A 27,255-nucleotide genomic window follows, 5' to 3' on the forward strand; every position below is an offset into this window, starting at 1 on the left:
TCCCAGTTTAATTTTTAAAAGGGCATTCTCACCCTCCAAATTAACATTTTCTCCCCCAAACGTGCACATGAGCACCACAATGTTTCTTGTACATAATGATCAATTAACATTTCCCAAAGTGCTGTTCACCATGAGTAATATCAAACAGACACACACAATGCTAGGTCATCCCCAAAGTCCACTTTATCTGTCCTACACAAGTTGACAGGGTGCCCAAGTGCACTGCAACATGCATGCCACATCACATCCTTTGAAAGCAAGCAAATATAGTAGAAAACCAAACTTAGAAATTCAGTCACCTCAGATCTTAACAAACCATCTTCCCTAATTTCTGTCTATAGCAGACTTCCCCTGACATAAGACTCTATGCTTCAGAAAATGTAAAAAAATAAATAAATAAAAACATTAGAATCTAATAGGAACCTGCCTAAAAGCTGACAGATGTCCCAACTATTCAGAGGTGCTGCATCACAGAGCTGGCATTAACAGGCTGTGGTATTCTAGTTAGCATTAACTTTGTTCAGTTTATTTGCACTCATTTCCTTACAGCACCCCTCCTGATGGCCCTTTCCTTGGCATTGTCAGGCCTGCAGAAGTCAGCATGCAGATAGCCACGCTGGTTTTACATCAGCTATTTAGGACGTTACGGCAGCTTAGGCATGGTGCTGACAAATTTATAGACATAGAGCTGAGACCAAGGGCTGAGACAAAAGAGTTACCACAGCTTGAGGAATTGCTAGGAATTTGCTGAAGTGCGTTGCACAATTTATATGTTCTTGGGCCATCTCAAAAGAGGATAAAACAAGTTAAATTAGACTTCTTTCTTTCAAGTTGAAGATAATGCATTTTACCTTCCCATTGCCAGAGGCTATGAGGGTGCACCAAATAGGTTTCTGGGGCTCAGCTGATGTTTGTTAATTTGTCAAGCCACAGTAACTCAATCACATACCCGAATCCCTAGCAAGAGTCACTGCCATTATGCTAAATGCCTTATGCTAGCAATCAGAATACAGTTATAGATATTAATGTACCATCTTAGAAGCTGCGTTCATCTAATACAGAAACCCTGGAAAATGTGTCAGAGAACCTTTTGCTTTCCCTGTTCCTTGGTGATGGTGGATCCAGTGGAGGTTTGGCCCTGTCACCATATCACATCTCACCACTGACAGTGGTGATCCCTCTCTGCCAAAGCAGGGAGCTGACACAGGCAAGAGGGTTACTGCTTTTAGGGTTTGGTGACAGCAACAAAGACCTGTCTCTGTTGGAAGAAATACTGTGTGGGTTTTTCTCTCAGTGATTTTTCCAGGTGCAGAATATCTGGGATCTTCTTGCCCAGACAAGGGCACAAGACTGAAGCTCTGACTGATCACTCGCAATTACCACTTTGAACTGAAGCCTGAAATCTGTGGGAAAGCTATTCTACATGGTGTTCACTCTAGCCATGTCCAGATAAATTAAAACCACAATGTGACCCTTTATATTTATTTCTTCCCCAGAAAACAAACAAACAAACAAACAAACAAAAAAAACAGACCTTTAGTTTTTCCTCTCTGATTTAGCAAACGTACTTCATGTTCACTATAAGGTTTTCTTTTTTTAATTCTACTCTAAATTTCACTGTGTTTTACTATTTACATATTAAACTACATACTAGGGCTGATGTTTATCGTTCAGGCCAGTAAATTAAGTATTCCATCCCTATATTTTTCTGAAGTATGTGCCGCACTGTGTAGCTCTAGATTTCACCTCATTATTTCAAAATACACTCCTTAATTGACTGAGATAACGCAAATAATTTTCTTATTGATATAGTACCCTGTGTGCAGCCACAAGAGGAAGGCAGGTCAGGATCTCTTCTACACACTAGAGCAGAGTATTGGTGCCAAAAACAGCATCGTGGGTACTTAGAATAATATTATTGTACGTTAATATTGTAGCCTGTCAGTTTCTTTAAAAGAACACAAATTTATTCTGCTCTCAATTTATTCTACTCCTAGCCCCCTCAAACTGGTAGTGAGGAAATTAAAAGCTTCTGGGAGTTGGATACTGGGACAGATTCTGCAAAGCAGGCTAGGCAGCTCCTCCTCATTTAACTTTTGGCCAAAGAGCTTTTGTGTGGTGGGTACAGCTGAGCCCTGCTGGAAATGTCATGGAAGTGTGCAGGTCTCGTGCAGCTGGAAGAACAACATACAGTGCTACAGTTCTTTTCCTGAGACACGGCATAAAAGCAAGATACTGAACCATAGTTAGGTCTATAACCAAGCAATATTTACTTCAAGCCATTTCAGTTAATACCTGTGAAAGGATTAGCACTGTAGACAAGCCATTAGTGGCAACAATGATTATCTACTATATGTCATAAGGTGCGGTGAAAGACTAAAGTGCAAAATTAAGCTCTTTACTAGCTTAAGGAGATTTTTGGTTTAGGTGCCTATGCAAGAATAGACTCTGCTTCACCTTATAAAACAAACATTAAGGATCAGCAAATCACGGTGCAAGACACTTACAGGACTTGGGTGGCTATTTGAGATATGAAATAAAAGTCACTTTATAATAGACTTACAGTAAACAAATAACAGGAATTATCTGGAGTTGATGAAAAGATTATAAATTAGATATCCCTGAATGCTATTAAATATCAGAGTTACTGGATCTTTTGGCAAACTTACTGAAAAGTTGCAGTGTTTTCAATGTAAAATCAGACTCTCTGGTGAATGGTAATGATGTCAACACTCATTGTATTTCCATCTTGCAGATGCAGATTATAATACACAGCAGATAAACTGACTCACATATTTACTTTTTGAAAGGTGACAGGGCAGAAGGCAAGTACTGCCCCCCAGGTCCTCATCCACAGCACCCAGCCATGCGTTCTTAGCCTGGAGTAGGACCGGGTCTATTTTTCTATGACATCTACTTTGAAAGGGACAGTATTAGCCAACTCCAATACAATCTGAACCAAATGTGATTCTCAGTAACCTGACTGCTATGTTGGGCTGCAGATGGGAAATGAACACAACAAAGATTCCTCCCAGCCTGTCTTCCCAATGGCAGAGGAAGATTTTCTCCTCTGAATTTGCAGTGCTGCAGCCCCTTGGCTGTAGGATATACCCCGCCAAGATACACACTGTTAGGAGGAAAATCTAGCCTGGAGTTAAAGCTGTGTGGATCAGAAGCAATCCTCCACCTAAGCTAGCAGATGAAGACAGGCTTTGATTCATCCATTGAAGGCATGATTGGCTCTTACTCAACTATATTGCCATTGAAGGAGCAATGTGAGCTACTGTTTAGAAAAAGCAGGTAAATGTTATAATGGGTTACAAAATTGTATTTTTTAATAGGTGATCAAATCTTTGTGGATTCCCCTGGTGAATGCCCATAAACCTATGACAAAAAAACATTAGCATGACATATATGAACTTATGTGAACATAGGTGCAACTGCACTGTGATCTTGCAGTGTTTGCGCTAAATGAGGCACAACTTCAAGGCTTGAATCTCAGTTTCTTACATGGAGAATTCACTCAGGTAAAAGCACGAATTGAGTTCTTACACATACTAAATTATTTACATCTCCAAAATACATGTTGCTGGTAATACGATATGTAATAGACAAGTATAAACTTAGTTATTCACATGGTAGCTGGTTTCCTTCAGAAACAAATACACAATCAAGTCTAAATACTTTTTTTTCCTCTGTCCCAATTAGTTTCCATCATGAGCCTTGAACAGAATGCTTAATGAACATACAATGACAGCTGCCCTCACCAGATTAATCTATTGGTGGTCATATTGCTTTCACTGGTTTTAGCATCTTCACTTTCCTTAAAGAGGGCATCCCCTGCACTTGTATCTTGCCCAAACTAATTACACAAATTCTGCTGATTTCTGTCTACTACTATTCTAAACATTAAGTTCCCATGTTTATGCTCAACCACTTTTCTTGGCTTCCACTGTACAATTGCCTGAAGGTAGGTTAAAAATTAGTGTTCTTCAACAATACCGCTAGTACTGTAAACCTTCATTAGACCTTTTAAATACTTGCCCCAGACTGGACAAAATTCCCCATTAAATCCCCTCTGATTTCTGGCAGTCATTAATGAGAATGAGCCACACTGCCTCTCAGGCTACCCAGCACTCACGTCAGCATCTTGCACTGTCAGGACCAGCCAGTGCTGCACAAAGAGCAAGGTTTTAAGTACAACACAGCTCTTTTTCTGCTAGAAAACTATACGTGCCAAACAATCAGGTTTTAGCCTTCAGATTGGCCATTCAAGAATGGTTTTACTGATGATAAAACTGGCATCTATCTAGTGCTTTTCAACAGGTGAACTATCTAATAAGCAGCAGAATCCCTGTGCTAAAGAGATTACACTCTGAAGCACTGAATGTAGTAAAATGCTGCATTAAATTTAGCAGGTGCTCGGCATGCATTTATTAAGTGATTATTCCCTGTGCTGATACTTCCCTCCTCCTTATTTCAAAAACTGAGCTTTTTTTTTTTTTTTTTTTTGCAATGACTCTTCCTACATCTTTGAGCTCCCTCTCCGTTGAAGAAATTCACTGCTGCTCCACCAAAGGCCCATACATCAGATAATTGGAGTTAAGAGCTATTTTGAAGTCTTAAGTTGCACTTGTCCTGGCTCTCTATGCAGGAATGAATTTCACTCCCTGTGTATGTGCACATTCGAAGGCTCTAAAATGTTTTAGACTCACAAATTGTCATTCTGTTCTGATGGCTTTTTATTGTGTATGAGGCTAAGCTCTTGAGTCATGGCATTTGCTGCTGATTGGAGAGGGAAGGAACCACTTCTAAGGAATTACAATGTTTTCTAAATAATTCTGAATAGATATTATGAAAATACATTACATAAAGTGACTGAACCTACTTCAGTTCACTTCTGTTTTCTTTTTTCATTCATACACATTTAAAAGAAAATTAGTTTAACTTTGCCTCAAATTAAAAACTGAATTTAACTTATTCTCTATCCTCTAATTAATATTATATATGTATGTAACATACAGTTGCAGTTACATAGATGCACTGTGTAGAAAAAGCATCCTTAAACCAAGCTCTCTTTCTAGAGCCAAAATAAATAAATAAATATGGTAAATTCAGAAGTACCATTTATTAAACATTATAGCCTTTATTTAGTATTCGTGTACTTTATTTCTTTGAAAGTAACTCAGAGTAGCTTCAGTTTTCTTTATCCTTTCTGGAGTGTAGTGCCCTAGCATCTCACGTGGAATTTATAAATACATGATTACAGATTTACGTATAGCAGCACACTTAGCTGTGGATGTTGATGAGAGACAGGAAAAAAAAAATATGCAACCTAATAATAACAACAAATTTGATTACAATAGCCTTATTTTTTCATGATAATTCATATGAAGGAATTTTATGTTTGTCCTAAGAGAATTTACCTATAAAAGACTGTGATGTCTGCATTCATGCAATGCATTTCCTGCACCTTCCATCACAAAAAGCAGCTCACTATACTCAAAAATTTCTTTCTTTCTTGTTTTAAACATTCTGAAAACCAGAATATAAAAATTCTGCATGTTATTCAGCATTGCTACAGGGGTTAAATTGTTAATGCTTTACTTTCACAGTAGTTTTTTATCAAACTTTCTTTATTCTTTCCCTGGGGATAAACAAATGGACAGCTTTCCTCTCTAGTATTCCTCCTTCCATTACCATCACAGCAGAATGCATCTGAGACTATAATAATTCAGTGATGAAATACAAAATGTCGCAATGCCATCTCTCTTAAAGTGAACTGAGATTTTGTTATGCCATTTTAGGTGCACTAATAGCTCCTAAAGTCCCATGGAGTATCTTAATGTGAATTTAATGAGCTGATAGCATATAAATGACAGTACTGTGAGGGTGAAGGTGACATAACCTTTTTCCTTCTATTTGATGTTTGTCTTTGAAAAAATACAGATCTTTTCAAAACGTACCACATTATTACAAAGTGCCGCATCATTCAGCAAGGAGGCTACTATTGTTTTATCATTTTAAAGCCCATTTTTTTCGCTCTCTTTATGGCACAGGAAACAAGAGCACTTTTTATTTCATCATTAAGGTAATAAAAATCTCAATAATTTCCCATGAGGAACAGTGCCAATACGTGGCACTCAGGTGCTCATGGCCATGTCGTGTAGTGCACATCCAGTGACAACCCATCATTTTTAGCATTCATGTTTGCCCTGATAGCCATTCTAGTAACATGGCATCAGTACGGCTGTGTGTGGATCACACCTATACCATCTTTATTTCTCTTGTGTCATTTTTGTTTCCTCCTATCAAGGATAACACTAAGAGGTCTACTCATCATTGCTGACTCCCAGACTCAGTATGTCATTACTGGAGCATTGCCATTTATAACGAGTTGCCTCCCTTCGCCAGCCCGCTCTGCTCGATGGTGTCACACCCCATTGTGCGCCCAAATCCCAATCACCTTCCGTGCGGTAATGAGCTGTGATCCCATCAGCACTGGCTTGGATCATCACTGACACCATCGCGCCCAGGGGAGGAAGGTACCGACGGTAAAAGATAAATATATTGGTAATCAGATAGCAGCAGATGTATAGAAAACATAAGTGGCAGATTAAGGAGGTAACCGAATGTATTAGGTTATTAAAGTTTGCCAGAGTGTAGCAAGGCAGCTTTCCCACTGCAGTTAGAGGTATTCTGTTTAAAAACGTTAATTCAAGCTTAAGAAAGAACATCTCAGGGTTTTTTTTCCCCTCCCTTGAACACTTAGGGACGTGGCAGCCAATGATTTGATCACTTCCATGCTAATAAAGACTGTGTCCCAAAAAGAAAAATAATCAACTTTCTTTTATCTTTCACCAGATCTTACAAACATATTGCTCCTAGACAACGCGTAAATCCCAGAAATTTTAGAAGTTTTTCATTTTTGCATTTAGGTCAGTCAAGGTGGGCTCTTTTATTTGCTTTACTTTAAAGCACGTGTAGGACAGATTATGAATTAGATCTGAAGGCAGCGTTATTTCAACATTTTTTACAGTCCCAATGCTGCTACACTCAGTACACAAGAGGAAATAAATTAAATTTATAAAAGTTATTTCTTCCACCAGCATAAACGATAACATTTGCTCTTCTGAGAAAGATGTACCTTGGGCTGCATTTGACAAAGGAAAAATAAATAAATAAATAAACAGCTTACGTGTTTCAAAAAGTTGGAATTTTGGCAATCTATGAAATTTGTTTAGAAAAACCTTTTCGTTGCCAGGTGACAAGGCAAAACATATCACATATGCTTAACAACCAGCTTGTACATATTTTGTCTTTCCAAGGTTTCTAGGGCTGGTCAGGCACAATGATGCATTACAGCTGAAGGAGCTTCCAGCAGGGACAAATGTTTGTCTCTTTCCAAAAGAATTTTCCTAATCCTTAAGAAAAACAACTCAATATTTCTCATTGTTTAATGATTGAGTAAGGATTAATTCTATTCAAAATTCATCGTATTACCAGTCATAACATATATCGATGTGCTTGCTGAGAATGCATACTACTGGTTTTCTGGCACATCATGTTTGTTAGCATTTCATGGTATAGTACGAGCAAGTATAAGCAGGAGTTCTGCTAATACATACAAATTTCTTATAATAGTCTGACATTCTATCACTGCTCTAGTGTTAGAAGACAAATGTAGGCAGTGTAAAAAACTACAGACAACTAAGGATCAATGATAATAATGGGATAAAATGTACATCCTAATACTTACAAAAGCTATGGTTACCACAGTCTAAGCACCTTAAGATCTCTGATATTTGCATGTTAGCAACATTTAATTTCACTGAGGAACTTTCTCATTTCAGTGGAACTGAATAATTGGTTAAGTTTGTAGAGGAAGTCAGAGACAAAGCAGAAAAAAAAAAAATGTACTCAGATTCCCCCCAAATCAGCCATCATCACCAGAGGCTCATCCTTCCCTCTCAAAACTCAGCCCATGCTTGTGAACATTTACACGTATCCCATGGCCTGTAGCTGGAGTTAATGGACTTCATACATGAGAAATTAATTGTGGGGATAATTCTGAAACAATTACCTTTTCTTGGAATCGCAGTCAACAACTATTCTAATAAATCATGGTGCTGCTCACATTATAATGATCATTAGTAATCAAATGCATCTGTATACTCAGCCTGTTTGCTCACTTAAAGTCAAAATACTAAAAGGCAGAGCAGAGTGAAGTGTCCAAGCTCCTGTTTGCCAAATGTGCACTATGGACACAGAGGGTCAGTCCACTCACTTCTAAGCACTTTACTGTAGCTGCAGTCGTAAATTGTTTGTGCCATACTGCAACTTTTGATCCCACTCTTTCTCGGAAAGAGACTCATGTTCGTGCCTACATATGCTATGTACATACATTAAGTATTGTCTTTTTTTTGTCTCTTTTTTTTTTTTTTTTTCCCCTTTCCTTTCTAATTTATGGTGTCCCTCAGAAGAGCATTCAGCATGACACTTGAAATTAAAATATTTTTTTATCCCTCTTCTTTCTTAAGTATCCAGAATATTCTGCTGTATTAGCTTTCAAACTGTAGGCATTGTTTTCTTGTGGATGTACTTTATGAGAACATGTAACAAAGTTAGCATAACACAAGTCATTTGCTAACAGCGACATATTCCTTTAGAATCCTTCATATAATTACAGAACATCTACATACCATAAAAACAGAATTAAAACCACAGGAATTTAGGTATCAAACCTAGTCTGAAAGATAATCGTATCTATAATAACACTTGTCAGTAGAAAGAAATAAATCAATTTTCAAATAGCATTATTGATCCATTTTGAACAGTGAGTCGTTATTTCTTTATTTCTCTGTGGTAGGGAGGAGCTGCCCCACGTCTCCTTCCCACCCAGCTGGGCATTGCCTTGTAAACAGGTTGGGTTTGATACTGGAAATTTTTCTTCTCTCCACACCAATCTTCCTCATTTCCCACGTTCTTTAGGGGCAGCTGCAAGGCAGATGTCAGCAGGGAGCCAGGCATGCAGGGGATGAGCACACACATTGCCCTTCTCCTGCCTGCTACACCGACTCCCACCTACCCTGGGGAGGGAGCAGGGGGGGGAAGTGCAGACAGAAAACTCAACCCTAAAAAACTTTTTTTTTTTTTTTTCAATTGTAGAATATAACTTCTTGAATTAGGTATCTGGTAGGAACACTTGTGCTTGCAAATTCCAGTTTGCTCTCCCTGCCGGTAAGCCACGCATGCCAGCAAGCAAATTTCCTAGAATCCTCATCAAAAGACAACAACAAAGGGCAATAATGATGGTCAAATCAAATTTATTTAAAAGGAAAAAAAAATACACAAAGGCTTTCTGCATTACGGTCCAGCTGCAGTATGCATCTACCTGCTGCCATTAATATTTGCCAGTCCTCTAACGCCTTAAAAATTCAATTCTGTTGACCTCCTTTGCTTTTTCATTGTAGATTATACCCAGTTGCAGTACAAGGCATCCATTTAAACAGTGTAAACTTACACTGTGAGATATGATCCCAGATGAGGTATTGCCTCAAACAGAAAATGAAAAATATTCCATGCATTTTAAACATGAATCAAAGATCATAACTTACACAAATGCGTAATACATTTCTGCTATTCTCTGGCAGAAAAGAAAAACAAAACTGGCAGCTATAGCAATTGTATAATGGTAATTATTAGGAGAAATAATTATGCAAAAACCTGTTCAAATTATATACAGGATGGAATGACTCAAAGCGAGAAGAATTTAAAGTGATAGTTAATACTTCAGCAAACCTCTCTATATGGCACCGGGCAGCAAAAATCAGACAAACAAATGTATCTGTTGAAATCTTTCTGGCTTCTGAAGTTTTTTAAAAATTGGACTATACACAACTATTCCTGCTCAATGCCTGGGGTCCTGCTGCAGGGATTTCAAGGTTGGGAATGAAAAGTCTTTTTCACCAGTCCCTTTGCATGCTAGCTGCACAGGCTGGTTTATTGGGCAGGCTCCAGGCCAGCCAGGGCTCTATGCAGCACTAGGGCACAAGTACTCTCCTACGCACGTGAAAGGAGGGTGCCTTTACCCAATTTTATTACAAATGGATCGTAATCACATATTTATGTTCATTCAATATTATCAGTCCACCCTCAGCTGCAGGTGGGTTTAGAAAAATTAAAACACTGAATTAGAGGTGAGAAATGGAGCAAGATGCTGCAGCTGAGCCAGGTAGTCCCACAGCACTGATGTCCAGCCTTTATCGTCACCCACCATGGTAAGATTATTTTTGTCCGTCCACAAAGCTGATACTTCTCATCCAACAGGTTTTCATCTCTGGTCCTGATCACTGTAACGGGCCTCATCCTGTCACCCTGATATTCTGTATGGGTAAAATTTCAGTCATTGAAATTATCATCTTTGAAAAGTCAAGGAAGGCTCACCACATTTATTTATTTATTTTTTCCCCTAAATTTTGTGGGCTTTCCCACATTCAAGTTTCTTGTTCATTCTGTTCCAGATCTTGCTTCTCAAACACCTCTCCTTATTTTCAAAACTTCTGGTTGTGTCATGTCCCTTCCTACAATTAAATCAATGTTTTGAACAACTTTCATCAGCATCCTTTATGGTGATTTTACTACTAAAAAGCCTATATACAGTTATTGTTTTGTTCTTCACCCTACAGTCATCAAATACCAAATCCATGCATGTGCTTCTCTTTCCTTCTCAAGATACATAGAATGGAAAATGTGCTCAGGGGCTCAGGAGAAAGGATTAGTCCATCAGCTCTGATCCAACACATGCTCTTTTTTTGTCAGATGTTACCATATGTCTTTGACCTCTTTACGGACCATTTCATTGCATGGTCTGAATGCTAGATCTGCTATCATGTTCACAATTGTGAATACTGTACAAAACTTACTCCTTGAAATTCTGATAGCCAGTGAAAATGCAGGAAGGAAACTGACAAAGGCTTCAGGATACAACTTAAAATGTCAAAAGACAGAAAAACCATGTTGTGCTGACAAGACAGTCATAGACAGTGAAACTTAATCAACTTATCATATCAAGAAAGTTGCTTCTTTCTGTAAGGAAAAAAAAAAAAAGTTATTATTATTTTTAAAGGGTCATATATGGTTGTGGTTCCAAAGTCTAGGACAGCTCAGAAAACATAACAAGTTTTTGTGCATAGGGAATACGGGCAAGTGGTTCATATGATTTACTGTTATTAGGAATAGCGTTATTTCCTTCAGTATTTAAATATTGTATTTATTTCTTCAACACACATAATCAGCTCACCGTGTTCTTTCTAATTACATTAGCTTCCACTATACAGTCCTTCAGTGTTACAGCATTATAGGAAACAAATACAGTGCCATAAAACCAAAAGCCCACTATGGACGCAGACAGTAAGACAGTTGCCCAAAATTTAAATTAGGAAAGATAATATTCAAGTATTACTTGAAGTAATAATGTATAATTTTTTAATTTTAGCAATTATGCATCCCCTACTCTAGATTTCTTTAATGCTGTTGCCTGCTGGGCACCTCCATGAGACAGGGAGATGTTATTATCCCTCATTTAGGGATAAAGGCCTGAAGCACAGAGTGCAGTTGATGTGACACGTCAAACTGACATGGTGAGCCTTGGCTATGTAACAAGTACCATGGCCTTGAGATGAGTATCCATGCAGGACATCCACAGCACCAGCCGAGGAAGCCCTTCAGTCTCCATTTTCTATTTGTTTCCTCAAGAGCTCAGGTTAGAAGTACTATTTTCTTTACTGAAAGGGTTGTGAGGCATTGGAATAGGCTGTCCAGGGAAGTGGTTGAGGCACCATCTCTGGAGGTCTTTAAGAAACGTGTAGATGTAGAACTCAGTAGCACGGTTTAGTGGTGGACTTGTCAGTACTAAGTTAAAGGTTGTACTATATGATCTTAGAGGTCTTTTCCAACCTGAATGATTCTATGATTTTGATCCCTTCTGCCTGCATTAAGCACTCTGGGAGGAAGGTTCATGATTAAATCCACACCATGTACCTTTTTCTGTGCCAAAATTTGACTGACTCAGGAGTTTCAGTGCCTGATCTCACCTTCCCTCCCTGCACAGCCTCTTCCCAGGCACACCCTGCTTCACCAAGACTTCGCATGTTATTTCAGCAGTTGCTGTAGCAATTTACTTCTCACCCCCCTTCCCTTCTCTGATGTCTCTCTCTCACTGCATAACACACATAATTCCTGAACATTTTATTTCTCAGATTTCCCTCTTTCTTTATTACCAATTGCATCTTGGTAGTAACTCTAAGACCATAAACAACAGAAGAGTCTTATTGTGGTATAAGGATAAATTCAACTAAAAAGGTAATAAAAATATTGAGAAATAAAGGATAAACAAACAAACAAACAAACAAAAAATGGTGTGTGGTTAACATGAAGGCAGTGACACTGGATTGTATTATCAGAGATGGATGAAGAAGAAAATGCTGTATCCCACCCACTAGATCATCCTGGTCTCTATAGCCATAAGTCCTTCTCTTTGCTGCCCATAAGGTGTCACAAAGGGAACGGGAGCAGTAGAGATACTTGCTAGCAGTCACATGAATGGGACCAAAAAAATACTGGACGCTATGCCAGCATCAGTGGAGAAGAAACGAGCAGCAACATCCACAAACTTCAGAGGAAAGAATCTTAATATTTTTCCCCCCACTTTGGCTTTCTGCTGAGTTATGTGGCAAGCTGGAACTGACACTGCATATCTGAGGAGGTGAAAAGGAGGAAATCAAACTGAGTTCAATAAAAGACTGAACATTGTAATAGCAGCAGTTTGGGGGTTATTCATTTGTATTTTGTACGACATACTGTGGACACATATTTTGCTTTCCAATGTACTGAAGTTGTATGCAATTTTTATTGACAACTGCATTATAAAAGCTGCCACAATTTAGTTTGACATGCAGCTTTTGCACAGTGGGAAGATGTGGCAAATGGTTTGTTTTTTGCCTTACAGGAAATTACTGAGGTTTTCAGGACCGGAAGAGAAAGCAACTATTTTTACTTCACTTTTATTGAAAAAGGTGAGTTGCATTTTTGGGAAAAGGAATTTCATTCCAAGAACTAAAGTGATTAGTTCCTATATCCCAAGCCCATTTTTGTAGCCAAGAACTCTCACACCGTGTGTTACAAGATCACCAATGAAGCTGCTAGCAATGTTGCTATTCTTGTCTCCTTTGTTAGGGTTAATACCTTCTGCAAAGCATGATCTACTTTTAAGGCACAAGATAAAAGTTTAATAGCACTGGTAATTAGTTCCAACAGTGGTGGTTTCTTTGATATCTACAAGGGCCTTAGTTAGGGTCCATAAATTCCATTTCACTTGGGTCAACCATCCATCAGGTGATAACTACTGTTCCCTGCTACCCACCTGGACTGGCTGCAGTGTGAAGCTGCAGTCAACATTGAGCACTGCTTATTCTTACAACCTAATGCAATAGAAAGGTTTCTTTGGTTTGTCTGGATATTTGGCAGAAAGCTTTGGCTTACCATCGGGTCACAGACTTTGCATGAATGCTGTTATGCATATTTTATCCTCATATTGTGAAATGTACATCAAGCTAGGTTGCTTGGATAAACTTTACCAAAAAAATGACAATAGCATAGCAGTGAATGGAATTTACAACTCATGCTTCCCAGTACCTTTACAGCACAAAAACTGTTTATTAGCACAAGTTTTCCCTTTGCATGTTGTGTTTACTTGTTTCCCAGCAGGGTCTGCTGATGTTAATGGACTCACAGCAGTACATTCTACTTCTGTTATTACAGGTCTAATTCAGTCATTAACATTTCATTAATGGACTGGCCTCCTAGCTGTTTGCATGGCTGTCTAGATATTGATGAGCTTTCTAGTATAGAAAACTGGTATTTAAGGCAGACTCTTAGAGGTTTATTAAACTGCTAGTGAATCTTCATAGCATGCTGTCATCTATTTTAGAAGATAAAAGCCAAACCATTGAACAAATTTGCATTGCAAAAGTTGTCAGCACCTGAATTGAAAATAAATCGCATGCAAAAATGCTCAGGAGGGGAAAAAAAGCACAGATTCCATATGCTCCATTACCTGGATACACGAGTTTCCAGCTCCTGCCTTAAAACTGATGTGGCTCAGCACTGCCAAGTCTGCTGTGCTCTACCTTGGAAGGAATTGCACTTCGGTAGGATACAAATTGATTCCTTTTTCCACCTCACAAGGGTGTTCTGCAGCTCCAATAGTTCATATTTTCAGAGACTTTGAACTGGAGTTTTTAATCCCGCCCACAACCTACTCCGTTGGGAATAGCTTTACTGGTACCACTGGAATTGGTCTAAGAGACTGCTCAGAATAGCAGAGCAGTAGTTTGGGGACCTTTGACATTACTACCAAAGAGGAAGACATCATAATTTCTAGAGCTCAGTAATTTTCTAGCATTATCAACAGTGAAGTGGAATCTAGTTATAGAACTATCTAGGTAATTTCTGTACCCCAATGGAAGGTAAGTGTCCTTGTGAAATTGCTCAATGGAGTTATGAGATGCTTCCTTTTACCACCTCAGCCTTTTCCCCGTTAAAAGACTGTGTATTTTGAGGCACCACAGAGAATTGGAATATATTGTATTGTATCATACGAGTGTCTAATGCAAGTACTTTGTGAAAATTACTAATTTGATATCATAATTATGCTTGTAATATAAAATTATTAAGCACTGTCATATTGCACAGTAACTGGAACTTATATTGATGTAATAAAATGTATTTCAATTCCATTACAATAACTTTATCATATTCTTTAATGGTATCCACAGTTAACAAAAATAAGATATAGCCAGGAAAAACCCAGCTGACAGGTCCTGTATACTACAATATTAGGTCATAACAGATATCATTTGTGAGCTCTCTTATGTACTTTATATTTCTGAACACCCACAACTTATTTTATTTTTTTTTTTGTTAGAGAATGAGTTGTTAAAAAGTAGAGGTAGGATTAGAGGCAAGAAAACAAAATCCCTAGAGTAAGTTCCCTTAATAAGTATGGCATTATACATGCCTTTGATTTCTGCTTTATAAATGGAGCTATAAATATTATTGATCCTAAATTCATATTTTTTTAAAGGATCTTACTAGTTCAGTCAGTCAGTACTATGTCAGGGTGACATGAAAATAGATCTCATTACCAAAACTGAAGCTAATTATCTTGATAAATGTACCTATGCTTGGAAATTGGAGGGTGGAGGGGGTGTGAAGAGAAGAGAAAGGAGGGAAACTGTGTTTTCATACAAATATGTTCAAGTGTTTTTCTCCTCTGTAGAACTGTCACAGCCCAGTATGTATGAACTACTCATTTAACAGTGGGGGAAAAAAATAAAAAAGAATAGAATTATGAGAAAGGATGACAAATCCTCATCTAAACATTTTCATCTAGGCTTCTTTTGTCTGTCAGGGTAAATAAAATGAAGAAACAAACTGCAACTGGGGTGGGGAGAGGGGGAGCAGTCAGCTAAAATGTCATGACTTGCTTCTCTGCAGGTGTCAACTTGACTTCACTGAAATGGCATACAACTTTGATTTTCTCATCAGGAAAAAAATGTTTATTCCCTTTACCAGACCTAACAGATAAGAAACTACTGTGTGTAGCATTGCATATTTTGATATTGTGGATATCTATGTATAGCTATTATTGAGACACATGCTAAAAATATTTTGTGTGCTTCATGTTGAACTGTTGTCATGAATTATTAAAATGATCTGTTATGTTTTCATTAAACTGGCATTCTTAATAATTTAAACACTGGTCTTTAAAACACTGACTGTATATTGATGATATTTGCAGGAATAAAGAGAACCCCCCAATTATTCTACATCTTGAATATATTTATTTATTTACCTCTCCCATGACATTATGCATTACTATATGCCTATATTAGTTTATTGTTACAGACTACGCTGTTCTACATTCGATTTGTCATTGAGAATTTAGCTGCTTTTAATCTTGCAGTCAGTATTTCCAGTTACAGGAAACTCATACTTTCAGATGGTTCAGGTACACATCATGGGTAAAAGTTCAATTTACTTTAGGAAACGAGGTAGGAAAAATCTTCAAAGTAATTATACAAGTGTTTATGATAGTTTATAGTGAACCAGTGGTCCATTCAGATGGCAACCTTCTTGCACCTGAAGAATGTCTGATACTAAAAAGGAAAACCAACAGTTAAGAGACATGTGAATAAGTTCACAAGTTGTAGTCTGACCTCAACAAAATCCTCAAATTTCTTCTCAACTATTTTGAACAAAAAATGTATTTTTTTTTTTCTGGTGACAATGGATGAAAATGAAGTTTTGAAAAGCCTTTTGACAAATCATTTAGCTTTGGTAATCATCTAAACTTTAACAGTGTTTATGTTGTATTGCATCTTATATGGGAGTATCTAGGACCATTTTACTGCCTTCAGGGATGTGCCTCAAGGACGGATGTTTGAAGAATGGTCAACAACACTGGAAGCAACTGTTCTACCATGTCATTGCATCTTGGATATGCGCTTAACAACTATATCTCCCATAATCCCTGGAAGACCTGAAAGTTGTTACAAAATTACTATTTTAATTATACTAAGCATAATCATTAATATACAATAAATATTAATTATAGTTATTATTATTAATTTAAAAATATATTCAACTGCTATTTAAATTTTTTGGAAGGGGGGAGTCTGATTTGTCAAAAAGAGAAACAACTTTATTCTTTCAAAGCAACTGTGAACAGCTTTCAGTGAGGAGACACTATATGGATTTCATGATTTTGGATCACAAGCCCTGCAAGCTTGCACCCATCTTCACAGATCCTAAAAGTATCGAGCCCAGACTTTGACATTAACTTTTTGCATTACCTTTGGAAAGTCACTTAGATCCTCTGCATTTCTGTTTAGCTGTGAAATCGGAATGAGAGACATTTTCTTCTTTATAAACAGGACTTCTTAGAAGAATATATTAAAATAAAAAAGCCAAAAATTATTTTAAAACATTATAATAACATTACTTTTTAAACCTTATAATAACAACAATGAAAACTGCTTTAAAGTTAGAAGCTATCACAAAGACTTCAGTAATTATTCAACCAAATTTAAAGTAGTGCAAATCTAGCAATGTCAGAGACAGAAGGTAATATCCACCATCTCCTACCTTAGCTACCAAAATGACAACATTCACCACAGGGATTTAATGAACTTTCTAAGGATATTTTGGTATGAAAACCAGTACAACTCACACATCATCATACTCACTCAAATACGTCCAGCTGAACCACAGAAAGTGTTGCTTTAGACTTTCTGCTTTTTTGGTTTCATCTCTAGATGAAACACAAACTTGCTTGAGAGCAAACATTTTTCTAAACAATGAAGGGTTTATCTTGTTACTCATCCCTGAAATGATGACCATCAGCAATGGGTTTACAGGACTACAAGAAGTATAAGAAGGTATTCAGATTTCAGGCTGTCAAATTAAATTGAAAAAAGAACCCATTTTACTGTTAAAAGTTCAGAGAACAACTCAATTTCATAATTTTTTTTTCTTTTGCTGAAATTAATCTTTCACAAATTTAATAATAGATTTTTAGAAATAAATTTTCTGACAAACAAAATAGCCTGTGAATTCCAGAATAAGAAAAGAGTCTAAAATACCGAAACGCTTTAAATATACAAGAATAACAAATTGAGCTTAATGAGAAAACAATAAATTAATTATCCCAGTTATTTGCATTTGTGGGTTGGTCAATTCCCTTAATCTCTGTGTCACTTGATTACACCACAAAGCAACAAAACAAGAACTGTTTCAAAACACCTCCCCAAAACTGAGAACAAGACTCACAGCTTTCCTATGGAAGAACTAGAGATGACAAAAATCAGAAATTCTGGGAGTCAGTTGGTGTTAATGAGACCCTGTGATGTGTTACTGACGTAACACCAATACTCATTTTACACAGCACAACGATAGCAAGATTTCAGAATATTAACTTCAAACATCATGCAAAGTATGAATAATTTTCATTGCTGCAAATTTAAAAAATGCATCATATTTCTTTCCCACATATGTCCTCGTAGCCTCATAAAACAAACTGTGTTTCATTATATGATTATGGGCTTGTGCATATACATCACGAAATGTTAACTACTGCAGAAAGTAGGAAAATAGATTTTGACATTGGAGAATTATTTTTGCTACTCTCCTGTGCCTTTAGATCAAAAGGCAGAGCTACTTGGCTGTTTAATCTGGCCTGAGTCCAGAACTGCGTACCATGGTGAGAGATGCCAAGAACACTGATGCCACATGAAACAGAAGTTATCTTCTAAAACCTCTAAATAATCACAGGACAATTTGTATTTTAACTGATATAAAGAACAATTTCGTTTGGCTTTCTTGCCTGGTCAGGAGTTATTTTCATATAGGCAACTGAATTCTGTTCTTATTAATAAGATGTCTGAGATGCTGTGATCGCTGTTATAGCATTTGACATCCCTTCCATACTGTACCCACTGAAATGCGTGCTTTTCTGTTCATACCATGCTATAAGGGTTACCATGTAGTGGTAAACAATCATAAAATATGCTTTTTCTCCTGCAGACAAACTCTTAAGTTGAAATTTAAATGTATATGAACAAGTCCAGTTTGTACTTCATCACTATTTAAAACCATCTAGTTAGTCCTGTATACTTTCTGTCCATTGTAAAGTATACTGCTACCCTTTTAATTAATTCACAATACAGACTGCTATTTTTTGGTTTATTATGTTCCTAAAAGGATAGATGATTTCAGATGCTCTAGATGTTTTAAATGTTGGAAAAGCAGTAACAAAAGCAAATTTGTACAAAATATCATTACATTTTATGTTTGCAATTCTGTTTTTATTTATGATCTGTGATTCTGTGAACAAACTCTACATATAATATAAATGGCTACTTCATTATATTGCAACTGCTGTAAGTTCTCAGTTTCCACAGCATAACTACTGGTCAGCGTAACTACCGGTCAGATCTTCCAGCTCTCATGCTCAATGTATTTTTATCTGTGCAAAGTGGATGCTAACAGAAGTATCCTGGCATGGTATCACTCTTTAATGCATTGGCTAGGTGTAAAACATGGGAAAGATGCAAGGCTGCAGAAATGTGGACTCATTAGGAAAATGTATATAGCAACATATCAGAATTGTCCATTTCTATTTCCATAAAGATACTGGCAACAAGAAAAAAAAATCAGAGCAAAATTAAAAAGGGGTATTATCCTTTAATGGATAATTGTATACAACTTTCTTTAGACCATAAAATAAAAAAAGCAGCTAAAATGGAAGGGAATTACTAGTTGTTTTAATATACATTGAAGCTATTACAGCACTGAGTGTTTTCCCTAATGAAACTGTGGAAACCTCCACACTTGGAGGGGCATGAAAATGAGGTTCAAGAAGATACTGAAAATATAAAATGAGCATCAGAAGATGTCAAAACAGGTATCAGACCTCCCAATCTGCATCCCTGTGTTTTACTGCCATGCATTCCAGTAACACATTCCAGTCTACAACCGCAGTGCTGCCAGCCCTCATGGCCATGCCTGGTTTGGGGAATCGTGGTCCCCCTTCCTCTCTGGAAGGAGGTGGGAACTGCTCAGCCACTGTGATAAAGGGAATGCTGCCACTTCTTGATGCGTGAGCACAGGGATTTCTTTCAGGAGCAAACACTGGTAAGCAATGTTCTAGGCATTACACAGCTTTTCATTCCCGAACACCTTGAGGCCTCCAGAAAGACATTCTGGGAGGGTGCAGAGCACCACGCAGGTGGAAATGGAACTTTTTTAACATTTTAAAATATTTCTTAGACTCAGGGCTGCATATTACAATCAGATTTTCCTTGTTAGCATGTTACCTCTTTTCCTTTGTACAGAACTGTCTTGAAGGTTCATCTACCCTGTCTTCAAGGTTCAAGGCAAATGTAAAATACATTCCCAAAGCCATGGGAACTGTACTGTTTGCAAAGCTTTTCCGTACCATTTCAATGAAATATCACTATTTTTTTTATGGAATGAATATATCTTAAACAGACCCTTAAAAATGAGAAATATGGAGGGTGGGGTGGGGTGGTGAAGTTTGACAATTATTAGTGAAACAGAAGATCGCAGCATGCAGGTTTAAATCCCAAACAATTCTGTCCCCATAAGATTACCAGGAAGAGTTAAAATTCATATCTCCTGTCTGAAAAAAGAGTGTTACAGGAATGTAATCTGAACTTTTCAGAGTTAAACTTTTGTTACAAATTAGATATAAGATTTATTGAGATGCTTCATGTTTAATAAAATACTCATAACAGCTTGTGATATTTCACAGGATAAATACACAGTTAACAATCCTCATGGCCTTATTTGTATAGCAGATCTAAGAATAATAAATGGTTCATTCGGTAGCAGCATGACAACAAGTTATTTCAGGTGATAAAAAATGTGTGAGATAGGAGTCAAAATGACAAAACTCCAAGGACTGAAGGTTCTAGTGCATACAACATTTAAGTCCCAAATGAGGTTACACTAATCTGAGCATCACTTAAATTCCCAAACCACCTGAAATAAGGAGATGGAAATTTCCACACATTTTCCCAGCAAAATCCACAACCGTTCTTTTATTTCCTGCACAGCCCAAGAGAGCTTAATCTTCTCATGTTATTCAAATCTAATAAAAGATTAATATCATCTTAGTATAAAATAATATATAATTATCTGAAGACAAACACATGCAATTCTTCATCCTGGCTATGTCCCTCAAACAACACATAAACAGAGAAAGTTCACTACTTCTTATAAAGTACTTTCTCTCAAAAATACTAACAAGTTAAAACTCTCTGATTATATTTGACTACAGAAAAACACACATTGCTTTCATTTTTGGAAATGCTGAGAAGGCAGACACTCTTAGGGAGGTCAATGAGACTTACTGATTACACAGTGTTACGGAAAATTAGGCTACTTATTTGGGAACTAAATATGGACTTTAAGAGCATTCAATGAAGTCACACTTTTGAGTATTTTGGAGCTGGCCTAAATTTTTTAAAGAAAAGTTTGAGATGTTGAACAACAACTTTTCGGAAGAACAAAATATTTATTATGTTCTTCATAGCAATTAAAGGCAATTCACATAATCAGGAAAAAAAAAAAAAACAAAAAAAAAACCAGAGAGGTGATTTGGAGGGGCCGGTTATTGGCTACACTTCCCTTTTTCCTGTAACAAAATATCATTTTGCAATCTACTCAAGGTACTTAGGATGGCCCCAGCTCTTGTCGTCTTTGACTCTTTGGTATCTGAAGGACAAGCAGAAGATCCGCAGGATGGTTTTTGCACCACCAGTGTTGGCTTCTCACCTGTCCCTCAAGATAAAAAAAAATGGAGTTGAGACTGTTTAAAGAGAAGGGACAAAAGAAAGGGATGTAAATAAACACTTCCTGTTCTAAGGAAATTGTTAAAAATTAAACACTTTCTACAAAAGCCATTCTCATTGCTTTACCAGGGTCAGTTTATTTCTGATGTTTGCCTATCCGAGTCTCGGCAGGAAGCCGAACCCTTGATATTTAGCTGTTTGACATTCACAATAATAACATAAACTGACTAAATAACTTTCAAAACCAACAAAAACAAACAACAACAACAACAAAAACTAGCTAGACATTTTAAACTAAGACAACTGCTATTGCTATCAATTTAAGTAATCACATTCCCAGCTGACAGATGCAAAGCTCTCCGTTTTCAGATAATGACTTTTCCAGCTGACAAGAGTCAGGGAACAGGAAGTGTATGTGGGGATAAGTGTTTGGGAATTAGAGGACAGCCAAAGTTTGTGGCTACCTGTATTATCTTAACAAGGTTAGTTTACTCCTAATGGCACTTTTAAACCTGAAAAATAATGACAACAAACATTTAAAAATCCTTCTAGTACAGCCATATACTTTCTTATGATACTGGGTAATTTTAAAAAGTTTTTATTTTCTGTTTGAAAGTAAAATAATTACATCAGCCAGTAGTTGCAGTTTTCAACAGTGCTTTTGCAAGGCAAGGAGAAATGGTACACGTTTTATTGTTGCTGTCTGCACTTAAGCCAAAACTGTTCCCTGATTTTCAGCAGTATTGGAAATTCAGTGCCTCACGACTACGAAAAAGACCCATTATCAGAAATATGGTCAAAGCATAGAACTGACAAAATTTGTACTATATTCATAAAATTCACTGTCCTATGAAGTATTAAGCAGGTTACTAGGCTCTGTGGCCTTATTTAACGGGTTCAAAATTTCCCTTCTTGTAATGCTGTAAAGCTAACTTTTCAGGCAGGGGGTGGTGGTGAAGGAGTGGTGTCTGTCCAAACTGCCCCAATACTTCACAGACAGGGCTAATTAAAGAGCCATGCAACCACCGTAACTGCCTAGGCAGTATGCTATACGAGACCTTTCTCGCCCATATTAGACAGCAGTGTATTTAATCTTGTGTAGCGTTGGGAGAAGAGGCCACATGTTAGCTCTCCCTGGAGCTGTCAGGAGCATAAAGCTGAAAATCTGATGGCAGTTTCATGATCCAGCCTTTTCCTGTAGACCAACATGTCAGACAGCAACTGCTAAGTTGCCCTAAAATAACAGAATCTCCATTATACATTAAAGTAACTCAACCTGCTGGGCTGATCATCATAAAAAGTTATAACCCAACATCATACTTCAGCATTTACCAGAAAAGGAAAGTCTGAGGAACTTCAGCTACAAGTCTGTAAAAGTATCAACATAAGCCAGCACATATGACTGTCAAGCTGATATGAAATGAAATATTTCTCTTCATGATGACAGACTGAAATTTTTATTAGGTTTGACCAAGCCGGAAACTAAATATTGTTGGTTTTCTTTTTTTTTTTTTAATCTTGTGCTCCCTATCCTGCAATAATAATAAGATTGTGTAACACACACACAAACAAGAAGAAAAAAAATCAATTTTGTAAAAACCAAAGAAATAAAAATGTAAAATTCCTGAGCAGCCACATCAGCAGTCTTCATATCAATGATATCCAAAAAATTACAAGAAAAATTGTCAGTTTTTCAGTTTAACTCTTGCTACAGCCTTATTATATCTATTTCTATTTCTTCTCTATCTACTAACTTTTTTCAAGTCAAACTTCCCACAGTCATAATAATAAATCAAATATGAGGCTTGAACTCAACATCTCTGGTTTTTCTCTTCTGCTTAGAAGACACTGGAGGTACAAAACAGCATACATGAGAATCATAACACAATATGGAATATAGAAAGAAAATGAGCTAAGTACAATCATGACGAGAACTAAAGGCTGTGAAATCTGATCTCTTAGAAAAAGAGCATATATGATGTACAGAAATAGCACCCAAAAGTACAAACATGTATGAGTTCATATTGTGCACTCTCTTTTTAGTGCAGCTTTCTCACATCTGCACACACAAAACTTTTTTTTCTTTTCTTTTGTTCTGTTTGTATAGCTTTAGCATACGTTCATTATAACAGTATGTCTTTTTTATTAATCCTACTGCAAGGAGAAAGCAGAGGTGATTGTGGTAAGGTATGGAGGTTCACAGATAAGCTAAGGGAATGTAAAAGAACAATATCAGACTTTCACAGAATCTATCAAACACAGAAAGTCTATTCTCTCACCCAACAACATTTCTCACTGAAGCATGAGGGAGGTCTCACAGCACACACTAATGATAGGAAATGCAGTCCAAAGCTCCACATCTTGTTTTATTTACTTTTTGAAAAATTAAGCTTCATTGAAAACCTGCTTTGGCCTCACACCCATAACATCACCCACCAGAAACCATTACTTTCCTTTGAAACGTGCCTAGTAAACTTTAAAAGGCTATCCCTCCAAAATCAGAGTATATACAAATACTTAAGGGGTTAATAAACTCTTACAATATACCAAAATCACAAGTTTTATACCACAACTCTGTACAATTGGGGCTCCTAAGGGAGGAGTAATTGCATTGTAGTAACGTTAAAGTTTGATTTAGGTTTCTCCATCAGCAGAATGAAGTGCGTCTTACTTCTCAGGTGTGAGACTTGGCTGCTCTGCCTTTTGCAATATATTATCCCAACACTGTCAGAAAATGCTCAGCAGCGCCAATTCTTACTAAACTGGGTGTGTTATAAATCCAGCGTAAGCGGGGGATTTCTTATGCCAACAATGCTTCTCAACCTTTACCTTATTACCACACTTCTTGGCTGCTGCAAGATAAAAATCTTTTAAGCTTTTTACTGCTTGTGTGTGAAATCTCAGATAACATAGCCAAATGCAGGAAAAGTTCAGGGCTGTTTTATGACTCCTTTTTATCAAAAAGTTTGATCTACAAAGCCTGAACGCACAAATTCATTGCTGTTGGATGAGGTCAGTGAAACCACACCCATTCCCTCGACAGACCTTCCTTTTCCTTTAGCAGACAACTTTACATGGGCTACAAAAATATGCCCTGTCAGACGAGAAACACGTGCCCTCAGCTCGAAGGCAATGCCAAGTAAATCAGGAGCTTTCTACGCAGCAGACTTCAGTGCTGTGTGTGCTTAAGACACATTATCTGTGAGTTTTGGAGGTGAAGCCCCTCCGTAATGAAATTCAGCTGAGCAGGAACTAACCTAGAAACACCAGCAGGAATGCTGAGGGCTAATGACAAGACAGGTTTGGCACAGGGGGACGCATGAAATAAAATCACTACAGTGAAGATTTCCAGAGAAAAATGTTAATCATCTTGTAAGAGGGAAAGTGTGTGACATGAGGAACGGGAAGGAATGGCAAACACATGTCAGGCAGCACACTTTATTTACCTTTCATTAGCATGTCTTCCTAGAAGGTTAAATACTCCAGGAGAGGGATGGGATTTTTCTTATGTTAACTAATCCAGAGAAAAGTGAACGGAGATTTGCTTTCTTCAGCATTCATTGATATTAATTGCTTTATTGAACTAGCTGTGGGAACACGGATTTCCCAATGCCAGCATAAAGGATCATTATTTATAAGCTAACTGATCCCACAAATTCTACACTTAGCTCAACATTTCCGTTGGAAACACTGAAAGAATCTTTAAAAAAAAAAAAATCATTATATTTCATACTTTGCACTAAAGCACACCAGCTAAATGATACAGGTTTTCCACGAAAAAAGAAAAACAAGTTTTTAAGTCTCACATAACAGATTCCAAATCAGCTCTGAAATGCTGCATATTATTACATTTTTCCTCCAATTATTTTTCATTCTTTCCCTTTTCCCCTGACTTACAGGTGTCCTTAGTTACAACCATCAGTAAAAACAAAACACATATGCAGACTATAAATCTGTATTTGTGTACTGATTCATAAGAGTAAAATATCTTTAGTTCCTCCTTCCAATTTCCTTTCCCTATTCAATTCATAATTGTACTGCAGTATATTGGGTTTAGGCTTTCAGGAACTCATTTTTGTCCCAGAAGGTTGGTTAGCAGAAAAGACTTGCAAGTAAACGTTCTGGCTTCAAGAAAATGTATCAAGCAGGAGAGACTTCCAAGTAGAATAAAAGCAACTAAATAAACACTGCAACCTTTAATCAAAGTGCTAAGTTGTCACTGTAACCCTTTGGAGATAGATATGGATGACTCAGTCCATCAGAGTTCATGTTCAGCAGTCAGTGACATCAAATTATATTTCTTAGAACCAAGGAGTTAATAAATTCCAAGAAGTATCAACAATGAATGTTAAATTCTTTTGTTCTAATATATCCCCAAAATGCTTATAGCATTGCTGCAACTTTGCTGTTCAAAGATCAGTTTAGGGGCTTGATGTGCTGTTTTAAATCATAGCTGGGCTAAACTTGGTATGTAAATCGCAAAGTTATAAACTTTTTTTTTTTTTTTCTCATATTCCTTTCTCTTTGTATCACAGTTGGATTCCTTCACCAGACCCCCAAAAAGTAATCATTTTTGGCATATTTTAGACACCAAATATGTAAGCTATAAAGGAAGAACTAGGTTTTAATTTAAAGTTGTAATCACTCAGTCCATACAGAGCTGCCTGAAAAGATGCACAGTATCCTTTGTGCAGATATATTTGATTCAAAAGATCACGTTATGGCACAGACTTCGGTTAAAGAAAATCCACCGGGGGAAAATAGCTTGGCTGCGGTTAGCAAACTCCAGGATTCTAAGCCTGCATTTGAATACCCTTGGCCAGGTGGGACACGGCTAGGTTTGGCTTTTTAATGCAAAAAGTATAATTCAAAAAATGAAATGAAGATAGATATTTGACTTAGATATTATCTAAGATTTGCATAGCAAAAGTGATGTGGGCTGTATTAATAGTCAAAGGCTGATCATGATAAATGCTGGCTTAAACTGATGCCACTGACTGCTGCTCCAAAGCACATCAGTAGAAGAAAGCAAAGAGCACATGGAGACAAATGTGATCATCCTTTAAATTATCTGTTAAATTTGTAGTTAAGTAACCAGTTGTAAGGATGGAGTTTCTACAATTTTCAGTATAAGGGAGACCAAACAAGCACCTTCACAAGACAGGGCTCACCTACATTCTGCAATCAGGACTTGATATGTTGTGACATATGATGACCAGGACTTACGGACTGTGACAAATTTCTCTCCTTGTAAGACAGCAAAGGAAAAAAGAGATTGGAGAACTTTAACAGAGAAGAACATCCTGTAACTATAGAGGAAAATATACAGAAGCTACCAGCAAGCATAAAACAGATGGTAGTTATATTGCCAATAAGCCTGAGTTTAGAAAGCATACCAATCATCTCTAATGATTATCGGGGAGAGGAGCTATGAAGAGAAATGCAACTTTTATATTAAAAAGGGGATAAGTGCTATATAAACTTCTCAAAATTTATAATGAAGGGCAACAGTTTGCTTACCCAAAATAGCAAGAAATCAACATAAAGCATAGTTCTAAAATTTCACACAGAGTGCATCTCTCATCCCTCTCCTATATTAATACAATACAATGGTAATTCTCCTTAAAAATCCAAAATATGAAACAGAATTTCAAGTTTAGGACAGTAAATGGTAGGCCATTACCATAGAGGAAAGGAAGCATTTAGTAGCCTCCTCCCTGTCCTTTCCAAGAAAGCATTTTTTATTTCTTTCCTTTGTTCCCACAGCTGTTCCTTTCTGCAGAGTATTTCAAGGTTTCAGAATCTGTTAAACTGAAGA

The 27,255-nt window shown here is 37.1% G+C and overlaps 1 long non-coding RNA gene across 14 annotated transcripts in view; it reads right to left on the reverse strand.

Moving 5' to 3' along the window:
- LOC106041018 (uncharacterized) overlaps positions 1 to 27,255 on the reverse strand; it is a 271,322-nt gene that overhangs the window by 229,987 nt on the left and 14,080 nt on the right. Inside the window, exons 4-6 of one of the 14 annotated variants that reach the window (XR_007162892.2) lie at positions 16,917 to 17,002; positions 10,926 to 11,088; positions 8,482 to 10,385 (exon numbers count right to left, since the gene is read on the reverse strand). The exons of 3 other annotated variants lie outside the window; for them this stretch is intronic. This is a non-coding gene — a long non-coding RNA (uncharacterized lncRNA). 10 more of the 14 variants (XR_007162898.2, XR_007162900.2, XR_007162893.2 and 7 more) reach the window with 10 other exon arrangements.

Source organism: Anser cygnoides, chromosome 6 (assembly GCF_040182565.1).
Source record: "Anser cygnoides isolate HZ-2024a breed goose chromosome 6, Taihu_goose_T2T_genome, whole genome shotgun sequence".
Classification (NCBI taxonomy): domain Eukaryota; kingdom Metazoa; phylum Chordata; class Aves; order Anseriformes; family Anatidae; genus Anser; species Anser cygnoides.